Source organism: Theobroma cacao, chromosome 2 (assembly GCF_053813885.1).
Source record: "Theobroma cacao isolate CCN51 chromosome 2, ASM5381388v1, whole genome shotgun sequence".
Taxonomy (NCBI): domain Eukaryota; kingdom Viridiplantae; phylum Streptophyta; class Magnoliopsida; order Malvales; family Malvaceae; genus Theobroma; species Theobroma cacao.
In genome coordinates this window covers 45,040,112-45,066,208 of record NC_142640.1, presented here as the reverse complement: position 1 = coordinate 45,066,208, position 26,097 = coordinate 45,040,112, and the positions used below count along the sequence as shown (strand labels likewise).

Genomic DNA, 26,097 nt, shown 5'->3' with positions numbered 1-26,097 from the left:
CAATGAAGAGAGAATATAAGTTACATTACCTATAGCACAAGGGCAGCTCCAATCCAACCAGTGGCACTCCAACTTTCACCAAGGAGAAACCATGCAAAATCAGCACCCCAAGCAGGCTCCAGGCCATAAGTTATTGCTGTTTCTGTGGCTGATACATCACGCACAGCAGCTATCTGCATGATTTTGATGGTTCAGAGAAACAATGTTCAAGTATCTTATCACAAAAAACCATAAGAAATGGAGGCTGTATAGTTGTTCCTTGTGAGGAAGGAAAGAAAAGCTATAAAGTTGAACTATCATGCAAGTAGCAAATGCCTTGTTCGCATTTAAGATTCTTAGCTAAAAGCTTCTTGTAATTTACTTTTTCACCCTTTTGGACTAAGTTTGTCACTTCTAAAAATAAGCAGACGAAAGCTCAATGTGCTCCCATCTAAGCAGTGGGTCATTGAACCATAAAAAGGTCCAAGTAAACTCAGGTTATGATTCTCGATTTGAAATGCACTGAAACAACAACAGCTTCAGAAGCTATGATGCAAGGTTACTTCACAACAAAACATGAAGGTGGAACAATATCCCAGTGAGATATTTATTTCTTGACCTAATTTTATGAGGTGTACCAAGCTCACTAAATCTATATGAATGTTTTGAGTAATTGAATGAAGAAACTTTTAAGAGAAAACCATATAAGCATTTAGTCAGTGAACCGAAAGGAATGAAGGGTGCAGTTATTTAAAAAGTGTAGAGTTGAACATAGATGGACTCATCAAACTTATATGATAACTCCAACAACAACAAACATAAAACTTATAGGTGCTTTAGCATGTGTAATTATGATAAAAAATGCACATTGGCAGGAATATGAATCAGGACCAAGGCAAAAAGAATTTAAGTTGCAGAAATATGATAGAACACAATGCCTATCAATCAACAAATACAACAGTAGACGGTAGGATGATGTTGCATAGGAAGTTTTAAATATTTAACGATAAGGTTCCACTGAGTGCAGTTGCAGAAACATAATAGGCATTTAGAAATGGTGGCTCTTCTGTCAGAGTGCTAAAAGCTAAGAGAATTACCTCCACCCATAAGCACAACCCAGTCGAGAATATGCCTGTATAAAGTGCAGGTATCCATGGAAATGTGAACATCCAATCCCAAAACACTGCCTGAGACCAAGATGATGGGTTGAACTCCCAACTTCCATCAAGCCAGCCTCCGAGAAAATACCATAGAGTTGACAAAAAAGCAACAATGCATACCTAAATGGACCTTCAAAATTTTCAAACCATGGACAAAGAAAAACAATTGCATTATTTAAAATTTTTAACAGATATAAAATTAAAATTCAAACCTCATATCCAAGAAGGGGTAAGAAGTTCTCTTTATTAGTGCTTCTTGAAATAGGTTCAGTTCGTAGCATAAGGACACCAAAAAATACTGTACTTAAGAAGTTCAACAAATCTCCAACCTGTAACAATATTGTATTAACATTTAACAAAATAAATCAGGTAGATCCAACAACCATATAGTGTGATATACGCAATGGAGAAACAGATACTTGAAATAGCACTTGCACATGGAGGCGAGGCCCTGGATTCCAACATTACAACTCCTAAGACAGACACGAAGGCACCAAACTGGGGAAGCTCAGGAACTACAGCTCCTAACATACCTTTAAGCAAGGGAATACAATTACCTGATAAACCCACCCAAATATACCAAAATTGTACCTTTAGGTACTCCAATAGAGCAAGCTATTTTCCTATCATATATGTAGGGTGTAATCAAGAAACTTACAGTGAATATAGATATAAATGAAGCACACCCAGTGTCATGAGCCAACTTTATGCCAGACTATAATAGGGTAGAGTTGTCTATGAGATTGAGTCTTTTGTACCTGTAAGGGAAATGTCCCTCTTTCAAACAATGTAATAGCTCGTGGTGATACCTCCAAAAATACTTGTTAAGTCTTTAGGGGGAAAGACCCTTTAGGAAAGAAATGTCGTCATTTCAAGCGTTGTAATAGCTATTGGTAGAACACTTGTAAAATCTCGTAAACTCTTTAGAGGGGGTAAGTAGTCGACGAATTGTTGGGCTACCTCACTAGTGAAGGTTTGATTGTAATAAATCATCTAGGGCTGCCCCTATGGCCTGACGATGGTGTGTCTTGGTCCCTTTGTAATTAATTTCATATTAATAAAATATTTTTTCTTTTTATGATTCAGTGGTTACATATATGGCATTTGATATGTCTTTTAATTTTGATGCGGGTTTTCTTAGTTTGATTTGTTGTTATTATTATTATTGGATCAGATATAACTGAATATTGGTTGACTTGCGTGGAAGCATCCACTCAAGTCCTGCACGGACTCTCGCATACTTAAATGGAAGAGCGTAGTTTGTGACAGTTGGTATCAGAGCATAAGCAAGACATCTTGATCTAAAGTGTAAAAATGGTGAACACGTGAAATGCACCAAAAGACCATAAGAGGATTAATGAAATAGAGGCCGCAGTGGTCGTAGTAAAAGCTCAGATGGTTCCTCGCGAATGAATAAATGAAATTGAGACAGTTCAGTGGGAACTGTCCGAGATGATTAATACTCTGAGTAATGAGATTATGGATGCATTGAGCACTCTTCAAGGAGAGATTGGAGAATTGAAAGCTTAGGTAAATCTTTTAGTTATTACTATAGGTAATGCCAGTGAGAGTATAAAAGATCAAGGGAAAAAGGTCAAAGTGTCGGAACCCAAGCGATACTAAAAGGTCCGAGATGCTAAGGAGTTGGAGAACTTCCTTTTTGGTATGGAACAATATTTTTGAGCTGTGCGCATGGAGTCGGAGAAGGACAAAGTGGCTTGGCTTCAATGTATCTTTGTAGGGATGTAAAGTTGTAGTGGCATTCTAAATTTATTGATGATGAGTGCCGTATCAACACTTGGGTGAACCTACAGAAGGAACTGAAGAACCAGTTTTTCTTTGAGAATGTTAAGTATATGGTGTGACGGAAGTTACAAGAATGATCACAAACAAGATCAGTGTGAGAGTTTGTGAGAAACTTCTCTACTTTAATGCTAGATATTAGGGATATGACTGAAAAAGATAGACTATTTTATTTCCTTGAAGGTCTAAAACCATGGGCGAAGATAGAGTTACAGCGACAGAGGATACATGATGTGATTTTAGCAAAAGCGGCTGCTAAGCGCTTTACTGATTATAGTGAAAACTCAATAAAAGAAAAGACCCTCCATCCAGGACCAGTAGCTCTAACTCAAATAGTTGGGTAAAATTTTCGAGAGTAAGCAGACCCTCAAGTGGGGGAAGTGATAGAAGACCACTTGCTAGAGATTCATCCCAATTGAGAACAAACAAGCCATGGAACTTTAAACCACAACCACCGATATCTTGTTTTCTATGCAAGGAATCTCATTTAGTAGTTGATTGTCCTCATTGAGTAGTTCTTAGTGGGATATGTACTACCAATGTTGAGACACTTCCACCCTACACCACAGTCGAAGAAGCCGAGAAAGAGCCAACACAAATGGGTTCTATTCGTTTCCTTAGCGCATTGCAAGCATAACTAGAAAAGATGGAAACAGAGCCCTAACAAGATCTAATGTATGTAAAGGTGTTGTTGAATGAGAAAAGTACCAAAGCCACGCTCGACACGGGGGCCTTAAACGCTTTCATCACCCCGAGAAAGGCAAAGAGGTGCAATCTTAAAGTTGAGAAGGATTTTGGATAGATGAAAGCAGTAAACTTGCTAGCTTCAACTATAATGGGAAATGCTACTGAAGTGTGAGGGATATTGTAATCCTAAGCTTATTTGATTTGATATTTTCTTAAGTTATTATTATTTTAATTTTTCTTGTTGGTTTAAATTTTAGTTAATTAGTTTTAGTTAATTAATTGATTTTGATTGTTTGGATAAGATTAAATTGTTATAATTTTAGTACTTAGTAAAATTTTAGATCAATTCTCTGTGGGATCGATACTCTACTTGCTTATATACTATTTATTCAATACGTATACTTACGTAGTAGAATTTTAACTGACAAGTTTTTGGTGCCGTTGCTGAGGAATTGTTTCTAGAATTTTACTAATACTAATACCAAGCAAATTTAGTCTTAATTCAAAATTTTTTTATTTTATTTTTAGGAACTTTTGGTTAAGGTGATGAATTATTGTAACTATCAGTGGACATCTAAACGAACAATTTAATCTTATCCAAACACTCAAAATTAATTGATTAACTAAATTAATTAACTAAAATTTAAACTAATAAGAAAAATCAAAATAATAATACCTTAAGAAAATATCAAATCAAACAAGCTTAGGATTACAATATCCCTCACACTTCATCTAAATCTTACCTCTCTTCCTTAACTTATTTCAATGGATTGAATTGCTAGCCTATGGTCCTAAATTATTTATAAGGGTCTCCCGACTCATCTTATAAAAATATCTATTTTAACCAAAACATTATATCCTTATGTGAATTGAAATTAAAACAGACTCATTAAGTTCAGGCTCTAATCTGGCTACATATGGCCTATAGGTATATCCCTATCCTATATGAAAATCAATTAATATGATCATATGCTATCCCAATTTTAGTCTACTCTAAACTCCCTTTCCTACGTTTGGATAGGTTCCTAAATCAATTTAATTGGTGATCAAGCAATTAAAAGCATTAAGAACAAATTGGAATAAACAATTCAAATCCCAATGAAAATAAGTAAGAAAGAGATTAAAAACTTAGATTACATGTGAGTTCAATTGATTAGTTTATGCCAAATCCAAGCATAGATTAGTACTAGGATCCCAAAAGTTTGCTTTTTATCTCTCTCTCCACTAATGTAGATTAACACTTATTCAAGGATCAATAGGTCTTTATCAAGCTTGTAATGTAAGGTTAGGGTCAAGGTATGATAAAAGATATATTTAGGCTCAAATTCACCCTAAGCACTTAATCAATTTAAGACATATAAAGAGCTCAATTTTTTTTAATAGCACCCCCAAACTTGAAGAAAACTTTCCTATGTACAATACACTTTATTTCTTTTTTTTTTCTTTTCTTTTTCAACCCCCAAACTTATTTTTGATAATTATGAACTAGGGGTCATTTTCCTAACAACCATCACTTCTTCTTTTTTTCTTTTCACCTTTCTCCCTCAATTTATTCTTAGACTCAAATCATTCCTTAGAAAGATTAAAATACGTAGAGGGTGAAAGGTTCAAATCGCTAGATTCAAATAGACTTTAAGGCTAACATAATTGTGTAATTACAAAGAAAAGGTAAATTAGGCTCAAAAAGGATGACTAAGGATAAATATAATAGGGTAGGCTAAAAGAGGCTTAAACGATCCAAAGATGGCCTACATCACTTCCTATCTTAAGTGTTATCATTAGAGCTTATTTGGATTTTCCATATCAACAGTCTCTTTAGGTAACTTATCAACTATATCTAGAAAAGGAATAGGAGGCACATATGGCTTCACTTGTGGTGGTGTAGATACTTTCTCTTCTTGCTTAATTTTTTCATCTTGAACTTGATTGCTGGAAGTATTTCCTTGATCTACTTTATCTCCATCATTTACCACATTTTTGCCATTTCCCTCATCAAGATGCTTACCATATTCTTCTCTTCTAGGATTAGGCTCAGTGTTATTTGGTAAAATTTCTTGAGGCCGATTGTTGATGTAATTGACAAGTTGGCCCACTTGAGTCTCAAGATTCTGGATTGATTTTGTGCTTTCCAATGGTCCAAGAATCGCATCATTTGGAGTTCTATAGCTCGAGTTATCGCCAAAACACTGAAGTCTATGCAAGCAGACTTTCGAGTCTTTCAACATCTCACTTTCCAAAATTAAGCTCAATTCTTTGATTCTTATGAAAAATATAAAAAACTAATAAATAATGACTAAATTAAAAAGAATAATACAAAATTAAAATAACTCACTTAAAAATAAACTAATTATAAAAATAACTAAAAATAAATAAATTATAATTGAAAATTGAGGACTTAGCTAATATTTAATAACAAAAATTAGAATAAAATAATTCTATAAAATAGAATTATCACACCTCTCTGTAGCTTGAGTTATCGCCAAAACACTGAAGTATATGCAAGTAGACTTTCGGGTCTTTCAACATCTCACTTTCCAAAATTAAGCCCAATTCTTTTATTCCTATGAAAAATATAAAAAACTAATAAATAATAACTAAACTAAAAAGAATAATACAAAATTAAAATAACTCACTCAAAAATAAATTAATTATAAAAACAACTAAAAATAAATAAATTATAATTAAAAATTAAGGACTTAGCTAATATTTAATAACAAAATTAGAATAAAATAATTCTATAAAATAAAATTATCAGCTAAAGACGTAAAGATTAAGATTAGCTTTTGGGAAGGGAAGGTAAACTTGATAGTAGCCATTATAGATGATTTTGATTTTGTCTTAGGCTTGGATTTTATGACGAAAGTACAAGCCATCACTTTCCCTGCTGTAAGTTATTTAATGTTTTTTGGAGGACAACCATGTATGGTACTGGCTACAATCCTACCTAAGAGCGAAAAGAAAATGATATTAGCTATACAGTTTAAGAAGGGAATCAAGAAAGGTGTGCCCTTTTATATGGCCATGCCCATCTACAAAGGTGAAGATAACAGAAACCCACTACCTAAAGAAGTGAAACTGGTTTTAGAAGAATTTCAAGATATGTTGCCAAAACAACTATCAAGGGTCCTATCGCCTCAACAAGTTGTCGATCACGAGATATAATTACTTCCAAGAGTCAAGCCGCCTGCAAAAGGGCCATACAAGATGGCTCCCTCAGAGTTAGCAAAGTTAAGGAAACAATTAGATGAGCTGATTCAAGGCAGATTCATCTGACCATCAAAAGCACATTTTGAAACCTTAGTATTGTTTCAGAAGAAGCAGGATGGGAGTCTACAATTATGCATGGATTATCAGGCTTTGAATAAAGTCACAATTAAGAATAAATATCTTATCCCTCTTATAGCAGATCTATTTGACCAGCTAAATGGTGCGAAGTACTTCTCCAAACTAAATTTGAGATCAGGTTACCATCAAGTAAGAGTGGCTGAGGGAGATGAGCTGAAAACCACCAACATAACGTGATATGGCATATTTGAATTTCTCGTTATGCTTTTTGGACTAACTGATGCTCCTGCTACCTTTTGCACACTGATGAACTAGGTGTTTCATGATTATCTGGACAAGTTCTTGGTGATCTACTTAGATAATATTATGGTGTACAGTTCGACCTTAGAGGAGCATCAACGGCACTTGCGACAAGTTTTCCAAAAGCTACACGACCACCAATTATATGTAAAAATGGAGAAATGAGCATTCACGCAAACCCGAATCTAGTTTCTTGACCACATAATTGAATAAAGGGACATATTAATGGACATGCAGAAGGTCAAAGTTATCAAAGAATGGCCCACCCTTAAGAATGCAGCTGAGCTTCGTTTTTTCTTAGATCTAGCCAATTATGATCGGAGATTTATGGAAGGATATTCAAAAAGAACAATAGCATTGACAAAACTATTGAAAAAGGGATAGAACTGAAACTGGACACTGTAGTGCCAAAAAGCCTTCGAAGGTTTGAAGGACACGATGATGACTGATCTTGTTTTATCGCTTCTTGATATTGAAAAGCCTTTCGAGGTACAGGTGGATGCATCGGACTATGCTCTTGGAGAACTATTGCTACAAGAAGGACACCCGATTGCATTCATAAGTCAAAAGTTGAATAAAGCTAAGAGGAGATACACATCAAAGAAGAAAGAACTACTTATAATGATTCATTATTTACGTGCTTGGCGACACTACTTTTTAGGATCACAATTCATGGTTAAGACCGATAATACAACTGTAAGCCACTTTTTCACATAGCCAAAACTTACAGCTAAGCAAGCGAGATGGCAAGAGTTCCTAGCTGAGTTTGATTTTTCCTTCGAGCATAAAACTGGAAAAGTGAACCCTATAATAGACGCCTTAAGTAAGAAAGTCGAATTTATAACTCTAAGGGTGATCATGCAAATGACAGCCAATAGAGTGACCACAAATATCCGTAATCTGATTGAGAAAAATTTGCATCGAAACCCTCAAGCAATAGCCATTAAGAAGTTGTTGGAAAGCGAAAAGTCAAAATACTTTTGGGTGAAAAATGGACTCCTACTAACGAAAGGACCCCACATATTTGTTCCAAGAGCAGGAGACCTTAGGCAGAAATTAATGCAGGAATGTCACAACGCTCCTTGGGTAGGACATCTAGGTTGGTGACGGACTATTGTACTACTAAACAAGGTTACTATTGGCCTCATATGCAACAAGATGTGATGGATAATACGAAGACATGCCTCATTTGCCAGCAAAACAAAGTAGACAGACAAAGATCGATGGGAATGCTCGAACCTCTACCAATGCTGACCAAAGCTTGGGAAAGTATTTCTTTAGACTTTATTGTAGGACTTCCTAAAGTGGGGGATATGACAACAATCTTGGTAGTGGTGGATCGGTTTTCCAAGTGTGCGACGTTCATTCCAGTACAGAAGTTTGGCTCTACAGAAGAAATGGCTCGCACGATTTTTAAACATGAGGTAAAATATTGGGGTGTTCCAAAGAGCATTATTAACGACAAAGATCCAAGGTTTATCAACTTTTTTTAGAAAGAGCTTTTCAAGCTATTAAGGGTAAAGCTCAATGTATCCTCCCGTTATCACCCATAAATAGATGGTTAGACAAAATGCTTTAATCAATTATTGGAAGAATGCCTACGACACTCTGTACAGGTGAATCGAAAGAATTGGCCCAACCTACTAGATGTGGCTTAACTATGTTTCAACTCACAGAATAGCTCAACCACCAATAGAACCCTTTTAAAGGTTGTAAGTAGACAATAACCTAGACTTCTACATACTTCAATGGAATCGTATACTGAGAAAAGACCACGAACGTTTAACTTTGCTAAGAAATAGAGGCAAAATGTTGAAATCTCCAAAGCTTATTTAAAGAAAGCCTTCAACTGGATGAATGAGTAGGCAGATAAAGGTCGAAGAAAACAAAAATTTAAGGTGGGAGACCTAGTGCTAGTGAAGTTGGTACCTCGAACAATTTCGATTCCTAAGGAAGAGAGATAGATGACTAGTACGGAAGTATGAAGGTTTAGTATCGATGGTAGCCAAAATGGGGAAGACTTCTTACAGGATTGATCCACCCAAGTGGATGAAGGTACATCTCATGTTTCACATCAGCAATCTGAAGCCGTTCCACACAACTCTAGCAAGTGCAAGTAGGAGTCAAGCCACAAGAACAGCCATCAACACCAAGCCACCATCATAGCGACGAATGGAGGAGATTTTGGCAAAGAGGATGATGACCATCAACTGACAACCAACACAAAAGTACCTGGCGAAATGGGAAGGTTCGAGACTAGATGAGATCACCGAAGAGAATGAAGTTGACCTCCACACCTTACAGCAGAAGATTAAAGAGTTTCAAGCCAACCAGATAATGAGGACATCGACAGATTGAGTAGGGGAGGATGTTGTAGACACTTACCCAAGAATCCCAAATATAATTAATAAAAATATGTAAATGAATAAATCAAAAAATTGATAAATGAATAAATAAATAAAAAAGAGAGAAAAAAGATGGGGAAAATAGTGCACAGTTGCCTATGCCCCATTTCCCACGGTTAGTGTTTTTCAGGCCTATGGCCATCATACCAGCTCCTCTAATCATTACCATTGCAGGGCATTTAATGCCCTTGGACGTAGGCAGATATAGGGAAGAAGGGGTCACCTCTAGTTGCCACCCTAAGCCTCTTATTGCCAATACTCTTGTGAAATCATGCTTAGAAGAGCATGATTTCACTCTTGAGATTGTCCAAAACCTGGACAACTCGGCACTATAAAAATTTTTGAAACTCATAAAGGCAGGGAGGATTTAACAACAACAAAAAAACTAAATCCTATTTTCTAAACCAAAAACCAACAATCAGAGAAAATTCTAAATTCTATTAGCCAACTACCCTAGCCATAATTAAAAAAATCAATCAAAAAATCACAACAAAAAAAAACATATAAAAAAAAGGAGAAAGCTAGTGGTTGAAAGGTGGGTTTCGGTAGTGAGAAAGGAGAATAGTGGATTTTTTTATGGGTTGTGTCAAAATAAAAAAAAAAAAGAGGGTTGGTGACAAAGTTGCCTGCTAATGGAAAAGAAAGAGAGAGAGAAGATGTCAACGAGGAAGAGAGGGAGAAGGAAGAAAAAGAGAAAATGAAGGAAGGAAAGCTAAAAAGAGAGAGAAAGAAGGAAAGGAAAAGAAAAAAAAAGAGAGGGAAGCAAGGAAGAAAAGCAAAAAAAGAGAGAAAGAGAAGGAAAAGACGCTAGTAAGGAAGAGAAAGAGAAAGAAGGAAATAGAAAAAAAAAAAAAAGGGAAGGAAAAAAAGTCGAAAGAGAGAGAAGGAAGGAAAGGAAGAGAAAAACAAAAGAGAGGGAAGGAAGGAAAGCTGAAAAGAGAAAGAGAAGGAAGGAAAGAAAACAAAAAGAGAAAGAGATAAGGAAAGAAGAAAAGCAAGAAAAAAAGAGAAAGAAGGAAAGAAAAAAAAAAGAATGAGGGGACCGACGGTGATTGAAGGTTGAGTGAGAGAGAAGGAAGGTTGAAAATTTTAGAGAGAACGGAGAGAGGATAGCCGATTAGAGAGAGAAAGTGAAGAAAAGAAATAAGGGAAGAATAAAAAAAAGGTTTTTCTACCCAAGTTTAATAACTACAAAATGACGTCATTTTGCCACCATTTGGAAAGGAGGAGTCATTGTGCAAAGCACCAAAACGATGCATTTTGAGTAAGGATTCTTGAGCCCTGGGAAGTAGATTTGGAAGCGAGCTTGATTGTCTTGGGCCGCTTCTTTCCCAAGGAAGGTAAACCCTTTTTCTTTGTGGGCTTGTTCGATTTTGTTGCATTAGGCTTAGTCTAAAGATTTTGTGGAAAATATATTAGTTTAGTACGTGATTAATTAAAATGAAAAGATAAAAAAATTATATATAAAAAAAATATTATATGTTAATGTAAAAATATAAAGTAGAAAAGGAAAAGCAAAAACAAATTATAAACAAAGAAGTAGATAAATATTTAATAATAAAGTGATAGGTTTAGTTAGTTAAAATATAAGTATATAAATAAAGAGGAATGCCTAACTAATAAAATAGTAATAAACAATAGTAGATCTAGGTTAAAAATACAAATATATGGGATAGATAAATAAATACCTAGAGGTTAAAAATAGAATCAAGTAAATAAAATAATATTTAGTTATGAAAAATTAATCTAGCTAAAACATGTATGAAAATATGAAGCATAAGTATATTTTGCCATAAGAAAAATAGATCAAATAAAAATAATGTTAAAACAGGTAATCACATGAAAGTGAGTCAAATAGAAAGGGTAGATCAAACGTAAAGGATACGTTAGGCACAACACATTTAATTATATAAGTTTATATTCATATAGGCATATACATAAAAAAATAAATAAAAGGATGGGACTTAGCATGAAATTATTAAATGTAAAATATCTGTAATATTGCTAATGGGAGAATATCAAATCATACCGATGATGGGATATTCATATGGAACGTGAAAAGTCACAATTTCGAGTGAATTTCCTTAGGTTAGGGATTTTGATTAAAACCCCACCAGTTCGATGGGGTGGTCTTAATTTGGAATTTCGATGTTCTTAATTTTAAATAAAAAAATTTATATATATTCAATTACCAATTAGTCAAAAATATAAAAAACAAAAGAGATGAGGAAATGATGATAACAATTAACATGATAATAACAATAATAATACAAAAAGAAATGGATAAAGTACATATACATAAATAATCATAATTATAAAATAAATATACTTGGTTCAAAAATATGATTTTAGAGAAGTTCATATAGTAAAATAAGTAAGTACAGTACTTACATAGCAAAAATACATGATGAAATAAAAATGGTTATATAGGAGCAATAAGTAAATATAAAATATTCGTTCATGGTATATATGCATATAGGGAACAATAATAAAATTTTTAGAGATAAGAAACAAATATTAAAATTATGAGTGCATCATGTACCATTATTACATTGTTAAATGTCATGGCATATAAACATATTTTGTATACGAGTATAAGCCTCGATGAAGGGACTTTTCGAGGAGCATTCGAAGGCGAGTTTCTTCAAAAAATTCCTTAAGTAAAAAGATACCTCCAAGTCCCATCAATATGTTAGGAGGGCTTAGAGAATTTCTTTAATAAAAAGCTTCCATTCGTAGTAGGTTTACATTCACGAAAAAATATCATTTTTTACTTGCCACACTACTGCCCCGATGATAAGATTTACTTGTTAAACTTGTGAAGGTGAGTTTTCCTAATAATTCCCTAAGTGATAGGATATTCTTGAATCTCACCAGTATGATGGGCGTATTTGAGAAATATCCTCAATAAAAGGTTTCATTTGGCATTACTGGGATTTTTTGCTACGCATTTCATAATCGCATCATATTCATGTCACACTCATAAAACGAAACAGAATATTTTAATTTGTTAATAGAATAAAAGATAAATTAAATAAATAATAATTAAAGAAATATAAGAATAAAATTAATGGGTTAGGATAATACATGATTAAATGGTAACGTTGGTGGAACGGGGTGTCATAGAGGTGCTAATCCTTCCTTGTGCATAATAGTACTCTCGAACTCAACTCTAAATAAAATACATAGACAAGTTTGTTGTTCTTTAGATGGATATAAAGTTGTTTTAGAACTCCGTCGAATAGAACAAATTTAATCGGTGGCCAATTACACCTAGGTAAAAAAAGGATTGGTGGTGACTCTCTAAGTTACCCACATCTAGCGGTCGAGTTCCTGGACCCACACATCATGACAGATATCATGAGCCAACCTTGTACCAAACTATGATAGGGTAGAGTTGTCTATGAGATTGAGTCTTTTGTACTTGTAAGGGAAATGTCCCTTTTTCAAACAATGTAATAGCTCGTGGTGATACCTCCAAAAATACTTATTAAGTCTTTAGGGGAAAAGACCCTTTAGGAAAGGAATGTTCTCATTCTAAGCGATGTAATGGCTACTGGTAAAATACTTGTAAAATCTCATAAACTCTTTATAGGGGGTGAGTGGTAGGTAGATTGTTGGGTCACCTCACTGGTAAAGGTATGTTTGTAGCAAATCATCTAGGGTTGCATCTATGGCTTGACGATGGCATGTCTTGGACCCTTTGTAATTAATTTCATAATAATAAAATATTTTTCCTTTTTATGATTTAGTGGTTGTATATATGGCATTCGATATGCCTTTTTATTTTGATGCGGATTCTTTTAGTCTGATTTGTTGTTATTATTATTGTTAGATAAGATATAACTGAGTATTGGCTGACTTGAGTTGAAGCTTTCACTCTAGTGCCCCACGGACTATCACATACTTAAGCGAAGGAACGTAGTTTGTGACACCCAGCATAAGAGGTTAACAGTGCAAGTGCATGCATTAGGTATCCCAAACTGACCCAAAAACCCAATTCTATCCCTACATTACGGGTGCGAATATCACCTCGGCTCACACTACAAATGGGATGAGCAAAATGGTTGACACCATAAATAGCACAACCATGAAGGTCGATGGATCCATGATAGCTTCAACCTCTTTTACAACAGGAATATTACTAGCTACAGGATGAAAGTAAACCAGATCTAGGAATGAGATTATGCAGTAAGCAATTATTTGGTTTAAATTCATCTTTAAGCTCAATATTTCAAAATCAAGGTCTTTTATTGAAGAAAATTTTAAGATCATGCTTTAATTGAGCTCTAATCAAGCTCAAACTTGTAAGTTAAAGCTTAACTATTTAATTTCAAGCTTGATAACAGAAACACAACTAATTTCAAATCTATTATAACCAAAATTCTACAACCACAATCTAAATAAAAATAAAAACTAAGAAACAAATACAAAAAAAAAATCTTTCAAAAACATTTAACTATCAATTTTATATTTAACCACATTAAGTACGTTCTTAATAAATGAACACATAAACAAACTCAAGAACAAGTTTTAAATGAGCCATTCATGAGCCCTAGAAACAACCTTACATGAATTACCAACCTTGTCTCAAGCTTGACACTATTATTAGTTATATACAACACATTTATAAACTTTGCAATCTTAAAAGCAAAAATTTTCAATTGTCATTTGCTAGTGAACTAAACATAATTCCACAGCTAAGTAACTTAGACTCAGTTTCACTCTGTTACTACTTGCTTTTCAACTATTTGGCATTTTACTTCCTCAAAAGTTGTTAGCAAAATCATATTTAATCAAAAATGAAAAAAAAAACTAAACTAGAAGGCATATTCTTTTATATAAATTACAATTATGCATTTTTATTATTCATGAAAAAAAGTTTGTTTTTTGTTTTTAATTATTCAAAGTATACCTTTGCTTTGACAAACAAAAAACAAGTAACAAAAATGACGCCAAGGCATTATAAAGATACCTAGGCATTGTGAAAGACATCAATTGTGGCAAGGTTAAAGACCCCACTAAGGTGAATCACCAATCTTGACAAGGTTCAAAACCCCCACTAAGGTGAAAATAGCCAAAATCCCACTTTGGTTGGCTAGACCAAAGATACTAAAACTTCTTAATCTTTAAAAAGAGCCTAGAGAAATAAGCACTCCTATTTAAGAAAATATTCTTTATTAACTCTCAACTTGAATATGAATAATAACTAAGCCTACGAGTCCTATTTATAGTATTATAGGCCCATGTCCTAATAAAACTCTACTTCTAGTTGTCTAATACAATTAGAATAGTTAACGAGAGCTTTAAATCAAATAAATGTTCTATTCCTAAATACAACATGACTAGCCTAATCAATAATAATTCTTAAAAGTAATAAAATCCTAATAAAAAGAAGAAAAGAATCCTAATCTAAATAGAAGAAAAAAAATCCTAAATCAACTAAAATTAGAAAAAACTAAATAAATAAACTACAATCCTAGATGATCCCGCGTCATTCTCTTCGGGTCAGAAAAAACTCGACTCTAAGTAGTAAGTCTTAACATACTCCTTGTAGATGTTTGGTTCCACATACTGTCATAGTCCACAACAACCATTCAAATAATCCATTCAGTGTTTTGAAGGTTGTTTTTTATTCGTCTCCAAGTTGCATTTGAATTTGGTGATGACCATTACACAAATCAATCTTGGAGAAGATAATAGCACCATGCAATTGATCCAACAAATCATCAAGTCTAGGAATGGGAAAACGATACTTGATGGTGAGTTTGTTCACAGCATAACTATCAATGCACATACGCCATGTTCCATCTTTTTTTGGAACTAATAAAACAAGAACAGCATAAGAGCTAACGCTTTCTCTTACCAGGCCTTTCTCCAAAAGTTGTTTGACTTGATGTTGTAACTCTTGATGCTCTTGTGGACTCATGCAATAAACAGGCTTATTTGGAATTATAAAACCAGGGATGAAATCAATGGCATGCTTAATATCTCGCATTGGTGGCAGTCCATAGGGTATCTGATCAAGAGCAACATCACAATACTCCTCAATTATGGGTTTGACATCTTTAGATAAGGGTGAAGATACTTCATTCTCCTCACAAACTAATAAAAGGCTTGACTCACGGTAAACTTTGTTTAAGCCAAACACAGTGATGAGTGCTTTATCTTCCTTTTGTCTCTTTGGTCGATCTTTTAGCTTTAATGGAGTTAACATAATTTTTACTCCATCCTTGATGAAGGAATAAGTATTCTTGTATCCATCATAGTGAGTGTTGTTGTCAATATTATAGGCCCTAAATTATCTACCATGTTACACATGAGACTAATAGAGTGATTGTAAATTTGAACAGCCTCGGAAGAATATTTAAAAGTCGATATTGTGCTTCGAAGTACAAGTAAGTCGATTTATACCTCGAACTAATTAAAATAGGGATTTTAAGGTGAAATTGGGAATTTCAGAGTCCGGGGATGACTTAAAATGGTGATTTGGAGTTTGAGGATCAAATTGAAGTCAAACCGAAATTTTCACTATCTATGGGCAAAATGGTCATTTGCCACCTGGGGACAAAATGGAAATTTTAGAAAAGATTTTTTTGGCCCCATTTGACTTATTGGAGTATGATTTGAGGTTTAGAAGTGAAAAAAAAAATTTTAATTCTGGTATAATTTGGAGTATAAGTTGAAATGGTAATTTTGTCACCCCGAGAGGCAAATCGATAAATTTTCACCCCCGACACTTGTCAAGACTAAGGGATTTTATTCATCATGGAAATGGATAAACATGATAAATGTGTGGTGGAGAATTAAAGAATTAAAAGTCAAATATTTAAAATTTGGACCAATGGAAACATGCCATGTGTCAAGCTTAGGATATTTTATTATTTAACTTAAAAATCAGCATAAATCATCCCATTATCTCTCCAAATATTCAGCCAAGCAAGGAAGAGAGGGAAAGAAAGGAAGAACAAACCCTAGGTGAAGAATTTCAAGAGAAAAAGTGTGAAAAATCAAGGAAAACAAGTGAAAAAGGTAGGATTTTTCAACTTAAGCTTGAAATCTATTTTCCTTAAGCATTTCTCCTTATTTTCCATGGTTAAATTACATGTTTTCATGATGAATTCATGGCTGGTCAAAATGGGTATGGAGAGAGAAAGATGTTGGATTGAATTGATTTTAAGATATGTTAGTGTTTTTAGTTAGTTTAGCATATTTAAAAGCAAAACAACAAGAACGAAATCCATTTTCCCCATGAATCTTCATGGCCGAATCTTCCTTGATGTGTGTGGGTGATGGATTGTTGTTATTTCAAGAGAAATGGCTTAAAAAATGATGAATAATGGTGAAAAAAATTAAGTAAGAAAAATCACGGTGTTAGTGCACCACAATGGCCGAAATTTTCAAGAAGAATTGTGAGGGTTGTTAGGCTGAATTTTAGACTATTGGAATTATATTTAGTGAATTGAAATATTAGAAATGAAATGGTGCAATTTGGAGCCAAATCGGACACAATTGTGATTTAATCGGGTAATAGGCCGAATTAGGTCAGCATCGCATTTAAGTAGTAGTCGGATAAGTTGCATATCATATCATGCATATACACCGAGCCTGAATTGATTTTATAATAGTCAAGTATTGATGTGGTGAATTATGTATTGTACATTGTGGATAAATGGTGAGCAAATTACACTAGTAAAAGTACAAAGATTGTGCTTGAAGACTGGGGTTAGGAGTACTTTACTCCTAGAACTATGAGTAGACAATTTATCGTCTTAAATATCTAGAGTAATTATACTTGTTTAATACTTTTATCGAATGGTGAGTTTAAATTATAAAATATTATGTTTTCCAATAAAAATGAGATTTATACTGGCTTTGAAATTAAATATTGTTTTGAGAAAATTGAGTATATGGAGACTGTGTTGAATTTATAATTTTATATGTTATTGAAATTGTGGCTTATGACACTATGGTAGCATGATTGCTAAATTTTTGGGGTTGGCATGAAATATGTGAACAGTTTTGGATTGGTTTAGGTAGACTGGATTAAATTTTATTCGCCATATTATGCTATTGGAAATTTTATGGGTCTGGTGGTATATTAAACGGTCACTGCAGTGGTGGGGGTTTCCGTGGACTGCCAATGAGAGGGGCACGGTAACCCAATTATATAACTACCTCCGGGGGGAGATGTTGGATGAAGTATCTCCTAAGGTAAGATTTGAGTACACCTCACGTTCGGGGCCACCACGTGAGAGTGGGACTCAGCCAACGCCAAGGAACGACTGTGTGTCAGATGTGAAAACAAGTTTATGGGTATGGTACATTTAACAGCCTTGGCGATCTTAGTGGGATATTGACGAAGGTACTCGAGAGAATGATTCTGGCAGGGACCAAGTTTAAGAAATTCATAAGCCGGGAAATTTTGATGAAAAGAAATTGCTTGGTATAGATTGAAACGAATTTTGCGTTATGAACATTATTGAGATATAACGTTTTTTATATTGTCTCCATCTACTCGGCTTTAGATGCTTTTGATGGTAATTGTTTACTCATTGGGATTATATAATCTCACCCCTCTTCCTATCCATTTTTCAAGCTCAGGACAGTTTGTTGATTATTGATTAAGACGAGAATTTATCTCGGAGTTGCATCTTAGATAGTAAGGGTTTGTAGCCGTACACCTTCTTGGTCAGTTGGGGGCCCACGTGTCACTGTAAAAGTAATTTTATACTTCAGTTATATGATTTAACGCATGTATGAACATATTTAGCTTTTACACCATGTTTTTTACAGGTTTCAATATTTTTGAAAAAAAAAATGACGAAAATGCCCTTGTGAGCCAGAAAATAATATTTTATTGTTTTGATTTGGAAACGACTTATGATTTCTTGAAATGCAAGATTTAATAACTGTCGCTCACCGGGGAGATGCGGAAGCTGATGCTAAGCCTTGCGGGGTTTCGATCGGCATTCGGGGTAATGAGTACCTATCGGGACGTCGCGGCTGTTGTCACGGGCTCGATGGGAGTTCCGGGTCGTGACAGTTGTTGATTTCTTACGCAAACGCACGTATCGTAAAGATAATATAGAGATGAGTAAAGTGTTGATCCCATAGAGAATTGAATTAATCTTTACTGTTAACTACTAAAATTAGCACACCCTAATTTTATCCAAACAATTAAAATTAAAATTTAAAACTAATAAACTAAAAACTAAAACTAATATATCAACAAAATTATTAACTTCTAGTGATTATCAAACCTAAGATTATGATATCCCTTAATATTTCATCTGAATATTGTTTCTCTCTCTTAACTTAGTTTAATGGATTAAGTTAATAACCTAGGGTCCTAAATTATTTACAAGTCTCTGTTGAGTTTCTTATAAAAATACCTCTCCTAATTAATTTACTATATATCTATGCAAATTATATTGTAGAAAAATTCATTAAGTTTGTGCTCTAATTTTGACTACGTATGGCTTATAGGTGTATGTTTACCCTATATGCAAATCAAACCACCTAATCAACTAAGTGTATTCAATCATAAACTATTATATTCAAGATCTACCTAAATCTCCTTCGTCAGGGTTTAACCTAAGTTTTCAATTTAATCTAATTGGTGGCCAGTCAACTAAAAGCATTAAGAAAAGAATAAAATAAACAACTTAAATCTATCAAACATAAGTAAAAGAGAGATACATAATTCAGATTACATATTGAGTTCAATCATAATCTTAGATTAACAATTTAGTTCCCCATCAAGTCACACATCATCATTGAATAAAATTTAAACATTAAAACCAAGAGAATAAGATAATAACAAAAAGATAGAAAAAACCAAGGATTGTATTCTTGATATCCAAATTTCCTTGAATCTTTCAAAGTCCTTCAATGACTCTGTGGCTTAACTCTCATATGTCAATCTAGTGTTTTTTAGTTCTCTCATTCTTTTACTAAAATTCTTCTTTCATCAAATACATACAATAGCACAAATAAATCAATAACAAGCTATCTTAACCATATTAACACCAAATAAAGTATAAAATTAACTAAGATTAGATTGACTCACCTAAAATAACTAATTTAAAATTATTAAATAAAATCTACTAATTTTTGTACATTACTACAAGAATTAAGCTAAATTACTATCAAAATTAAGCTCAAATAACTCTATATTATAGAGTTATCAGTGAGCTCGACGATCATATTGCCAAAGGCGTCCCAACAACAGGTGGCATGTGTCCATTGGGATAATATCACACCAGATTTCATCTTGATACTTATTTTCAATAGAGAATTGAACACAAGAACACGTCGTTGCCTTAACTTCGTTTCCTTTTCTCAGCCATTATAACTTGTAAGGATGAGGATGTACTTTAGTTGGAAGTTTCAACTTTTCCACCATGTAGTTGGCAACAGCATTCTCACAGCTTCCATTATCAATAATGACATTGCAAACCTTCCCTTAGAATGTGCACCTTGTATTGATATGTTATGATGAAGCCAACTTTCACCTTTAGTCATCATAGCAGTGTTAAGGTTACGACGAACAACAAAAGCTTCTCCATGGTCGGTAGAAACTTCTTTTATTTCATCGTTGTTGAATATTTCTAGCTCATCCTCTATTTCTTCCATGCTAGGTTCTTCCAAACTTTCTTCTTCTACTAAGAAGATAATTCTTCGATTCGGACAATCGAAGTAATATGCCTAAATCCTTAGCATTTGAAGCACAAGTAAAAGTAGTTTCTTTATCATTATTGTTTACAGTTTCGAAAAAATTTACCTTTGGAGGCAGAATAGTTGCTGAACTTTGACTTCCATGGTTTAAGATAGATTCCTATCACTAAGCTTTTCTATGATCATTGTTTTTGAACCTTTAATGTTAATCTTATGACATCATTTAAGTTCCAATATGGTTGTATTTGAACAATATATGCAATTTCAACATTAAAATCCTCAAGATAACCAGCCATAGTTTATTCTTTAAGTTCATGGACATCGCACTTCACGTGAAGTTGTTCAAACTCCATTGTATATTCTTCCACCGACATTGTTTTCTGCCTCAAGTTATGAAATTTGATACAAATTTCTACTCAATAATACTTAGGAAGGAACTTACGCTTGAGTTCTTGACGCATCTTATCACATGTTTTGATCTTATTGCGGCCTTCTCTTTCTCGTTGCCTTTTTGAGATTTTCCCACCAAATGGAAGCGTGCTTCTTCAATTTAATTACCATAAGCTTCACACATTTTTCATCAAGAATACCTTTGAGATCGAAAACTCTTTCCACTATGAAAAGCCAATCAAGGAAGTCATCAGGGTGAAGTCTTCCTTTAAACTCAAAAATATTGACTTTGATTATCAAATCTCTGATAGCAGCAGTTCTCGGGTGACAAAGAGGTACTTCTTCATCAGATGATGAATTTTGATGAAACGGGTTAGTATCATTCTCCTCATCCCTAGAGCTGCTATTGTTGATATGAGCATCACGTCTTACGAGTTGCTCTTGTAATTCTTGAATTTCATGACGTAGTTCCACAATCTCGATCTTGTGATCGTTTTTTTAACGATTTTGGGGTCTTAGCGGTATTTTATTGTATGGTAATGACGATGTGGTGATATAGAAAAAAGATGATGATATAACTATAAAATAATAAAAGAAATAGAATTACCCGAACAAAGAGTGTCAAAACCTAATAGCGAATTTAAACTACGCAACGAACAATCATCCTCCCACTCTGATACCAAACTGACGCCAGGGAGTTGTAAAGACGCCTAAGCATTGTAAAAGACACCAATTGTGATGAGGTTGAAAATCCCACTAAGGTGAATCACCAATCTTGGTAAGGTTCAAAACCCCACTAAGATAAATATAGCCAAAATCTCACTTTGGTTGGCTAGGCCTAAGATACTAAAATCTTTTACTCTTTAAAAAGAGCCTAAAGAAATAAGCACTCTTTCTTAAGAAAATATTCTTTATTAACTCTTAATTTGAATGTGAATAATAACTAAGCCTATAAGTCTTATTTATAATATTATAGGCCCATGTCCTAATAAAACTCTAGTTCTAGTCGTATAATACAATTAGAATAGTTAACAAGAGATTTAAATCAAATAAATGTTCTATTCCTAAATACAACATGACTAGCTATCACGACCCGAAACTCCCATCGAGCCAGTGGCTTAGCATCATCTTCCGCATCTCCCCACTGAGCGACAGTTATTAAATCTCACATTTCAAAAAAATCATAAGTCATTTCCAAATCAAAACAATAAAATATTACTTTCTGGCTCAGAGGGGCATTTTCGTCATTTTTCTTTGAAAATACCGAAACTCGCCAAAAACATGGTGTAAAAGCTAAATATATTCATACATATTTTAAATCAAATAACTGAAGATTAAAATTACTTTTACAGTGACACGTGGGCCACCAACTAACTAAGAAGATGTAGGGCTATGAACCCTTACTTTCTAGGATGCAACTCCCAGATTAATTCTCGTCTTAATCAACTATCAACAAATTGTCCTGAGCCTGAAAAATGTATAGGAAGAAGGGGTGAGATTATAAAATCCCAGTGAGTAGACAGACATCATCAAAATAATCTAAAGCCGAGTAATAGGAGACAATTAAAATAATTCATCCCAACCCATATAAATAATTGGATTTCATTCAATTACTCAACATGGCTTATGCACTTTTCAAAAACTTGGCCCTTGCCAAAAATCCATTCTCGGGGATACCCCGCGAAGGCATCTTATCGAGACCGCCAAGGCTGTTTATTTCACACACACAAACACATTTCACCTCTGACAACACAGTCGTTCCTTGGCGTTGGCTGAGTCTCAGTTTCACGTGGTAGCCAGTGTGAAGTGTACTCAAATCCTACCTCGAGAGTTATCCTACGCGCCTCTCTAATCGAGGTAAGCTCAATAATTGGGAACCATGCCCCTCTAATTAGGCTGGGCCACGGAACCGCTGTCACTGCAGTGCCCACTTTATAATCCACCAACCAATAAAATCACAATAGTATGACATGGCTCACTTAACACACTCAAGGAAAATCAAAGCAGTTCACATATTCTTGAAATCATAAAAATAACCAGTCATACCCACATTTATCATAAGCCATTTAATGTAAAATCATAGATAAACAACACAATCATAGTATAGGTCTCCAATTACTCTATTTTTGAAATCATTATTAAATTTGCAAAAATTTTATAAAATTATTTTATAAAATCTCATTTTCCCATAAAGCACAATAATTTTCCAATTAAATCATTTTTCCATAAAATCACACAATTAAATAAATCTACTCTAGATAATTCAGACGATAGTAAGTTTACTCACTGTTCTAGGAGTCGATATACTCCTATTTTCAGTCCGCGGGTACAGTCCTTTACCCGTATCTAATGGCTCACCACCTAGCCATAATCCATGACACATATTTCAATTAAATTGTGTCTAACAGTCATAAGCTATTTCAAGCTCGATATATATGCATGATATGAAATGAAAAATGCACAGGTAGCCATCTAGACCCGGTATTGACCTAAGTCAATTTTTCATCCAATAAATTGGCTAATGCGTCCAATTTCACTCCAACTTTCTCCATTTCTTTTTCAATCCCTCAATTCACCAAGTACAACTAATTAACACACAATTAGGCAAATTTAACTTCACTTTTCTTCTTGGAACTTTCGGCCATTGAAGGTTCATGGGGAAAATAGATTCTTTTCTTGTTGTTTTGTTTCTAAACATGTTTAACTAACTCTAAACACCAACATAACTCAAAATCAAACAATTCCAACACCTTTCTCTCTTTATACCCATTTTGACCAGCCATAATTTCATCATGAAAACATGTAATTTAACCATGAAAAATAAGGAAAAATGCATGGGTAAGGTAAATCACTAGCAAAATCAAAGAAATTTTACCTTTGCTTGATCAAATCCTTGAATTCCAACACTTTCTCTTTGATTTTTCCTACCTAGGGTTTGTTCTTCCTTGGTTTCTCTTCTCTTCTGGTTTGGTTGATCACTATGGGAGAAATGGGCTGATTTTTTGCCTTTTTATAAAGAAATAATAAAATAATAAAAACATGACACATGGCATTTCCTTATTGGCTCAAATTTTAAATATTTGACTTTTAATTCTTTAATTCTCCACCACACATTTCTCATGTTTATCCATTTTCATGATGAATAAAATCCCTTGGTCTTGACAAGTGTCAGGGGTAAAAATTTATCGATTTGCCCCCGGGGTGGCAAAATTACCATTTCACCCTTATACTCCAAATTATACCGGAATTAAAATTTTTCACTTCTAAACTTCAAATCATACTCCAATACTTAAATCATACTCCAATAAGTCAAATGGACCAAAAAAATCATTTCTAAAAATTTTCATTTTGTCCCCAAGTGGCAAATGACCATTTTGCCCCTAGATAGTGAAAATTTTGATTTGACTCCAAATTGATCCTTGAACTCCGAATTACCATTTTAAGTCATCCCTAGACTGTGAAACTCTTAATTTCACCTTAAAATTCCTATTTGAACTAGTTTAAGGCTTAATCGACTTAATGATACCATTAGGGGCAATATCGTCTTTTAACGATTTCTCAAACTTCCTAAATATGTAACCATTCTATTGAGCATGTAAATGATGTCGTAATTATTTTATAGAACAGGGTTTGACACTAGCCTAATCAAATAATAATTCTTAAAAGTAATAAATCCTAATAAAAAGAAGAAAAGGATCCTAATCTAAATAAAATAAAGAAAATAAATCCTAAATCAACAAAATTAAAAAAAAACTAAATTAAATAAAAATACAATCTTAGATGCTCTTGCATCAAAAAATGATAACTAAATGGAACTCTAATTAAAGAACTGACTGGAACAATTTTGATGTATTACTGCATTCTAAACACAAGCTTCAACAAAAACAAATAAATAAAAGAAAACGAGTAATAAATAAATAATGCAGAATAAAATTAAAAGGAAATGAATGAAAAATCTAACCATAAATGCGAGTGATGACATTAAGCAAAATAATGCTTCTAACTTTGTTCGAAACAAACAATGTCCTCCTCCATAAGTATCGCTTCCCAAACAGATACTTAAAACTAGGGTTTCTTGCTTCTTAAATGAACTCTGATTTGACGAAGACGTCAAAATGACATTATTTTCAGCATAATCAGCATTGATATCGGGTTTTGAATTGGAAACGTGTGGATTTACGAATTTTTTTATAGAATCTATTGAAGAAGAAAAAGAAGTATCGCGTGAAGAAAATACGACGAACCAACATTGTTTGGAATGAAATGAAAAGAAGATAATGGAATTAGAAGGAAAATTAGAGAAATTAATTGAATAGTTAGTTGAAGCTGCATTCCATGGCCACTTGCAAGGAGGTGGTGAAGCCATGGCTACGAATCTTCGAGCGTGAGGAGGAGCTAAAGCTCTCCTTTACTATCGTTTCATCTCCAAAATCTTTGTTTACCATTTAATAATCATGGGACTGTAGAATGAGCACACGTTGCAAAAGGTAAACGCTTTTTGTGTGGTTAGACGGTAACGCACTTCATGGAGGTTGGATATTAGATTGTGATATTCTTGTTTTCCATAAGAAATTAGTACAGGTGACATAATGGTCACTCTTGTTCGTGATCGATGTTGCTTCTCTATAATCCATGATTATATCTATATTTATAATCTTATATATAAAAATTATTGATATTAACAAATTATTAATAAAAATACTCATATTTATTTATTATATTTATTATTAATAATATATAATTTATCTAAAATTTTTATTATATATATTAATAAGATTTATCTAATTTGTTAATAAAAATTATTATTACATTGAATGATTCTTATTTTAAAATATTTTGGGTAAAATACCATTACCTTCCTAAGTTTTGATCGAAATTACACAAAGATCTATTAATTTTTGAAATGGACACTCTGCCTCAAGAATACAGACACCGTTAACAGAAATAATGAAAAGACTAAAATGTCATTTCTTTTTTTCTTAATTTAAAAAATTATTATTATATTTTTTAAAACATAAAAAAAGAGCACCGATTAGTCTCCTTAGCTCCCCAAGAAAGGGGAGCACTAAATGGTGCTCTTCAATGGGGAGCCTTTTTTTTGAATTAATAAAAAATAATAAAATTATATAATAGTTATTATAAAATTAATCAAAGGTAAAATTATCTTTTCACTCTTACCATGTCAGCAAGTTAACAAAAATATTAATAGTTGACTAACGGTTGGACCTACATGTCCAGCGAAAAATATTTTTTTGGGGCAGAGTATCTAATTCGAAAACTAATGGACCTTTGTGTAATATCGATCAAAACTTAGGAGCGTAATTGTGTTTTATTCAAATATTTTTCATAATTGTAATAATTTTGATTAATTTTAAATTAATATCATGAAATTTCAATTATATAAAATT

At 33.5% G+C, this 26,097-nt stretch overlaps 1 pseudogene; it reads right to left on the bottom strand.

Annotated features, from left to right (window-relative positions):
* Nucleotides 1–29: 29 nt before the first annotated feature.
* LOC18609799 (uncharacterized) lies at nucleotides 30–25,055 on the bottom strand (annotated as a pseudogene).
* Nucleotides 25,056–26,097: the final 1,042 nt, after the last annotated feature.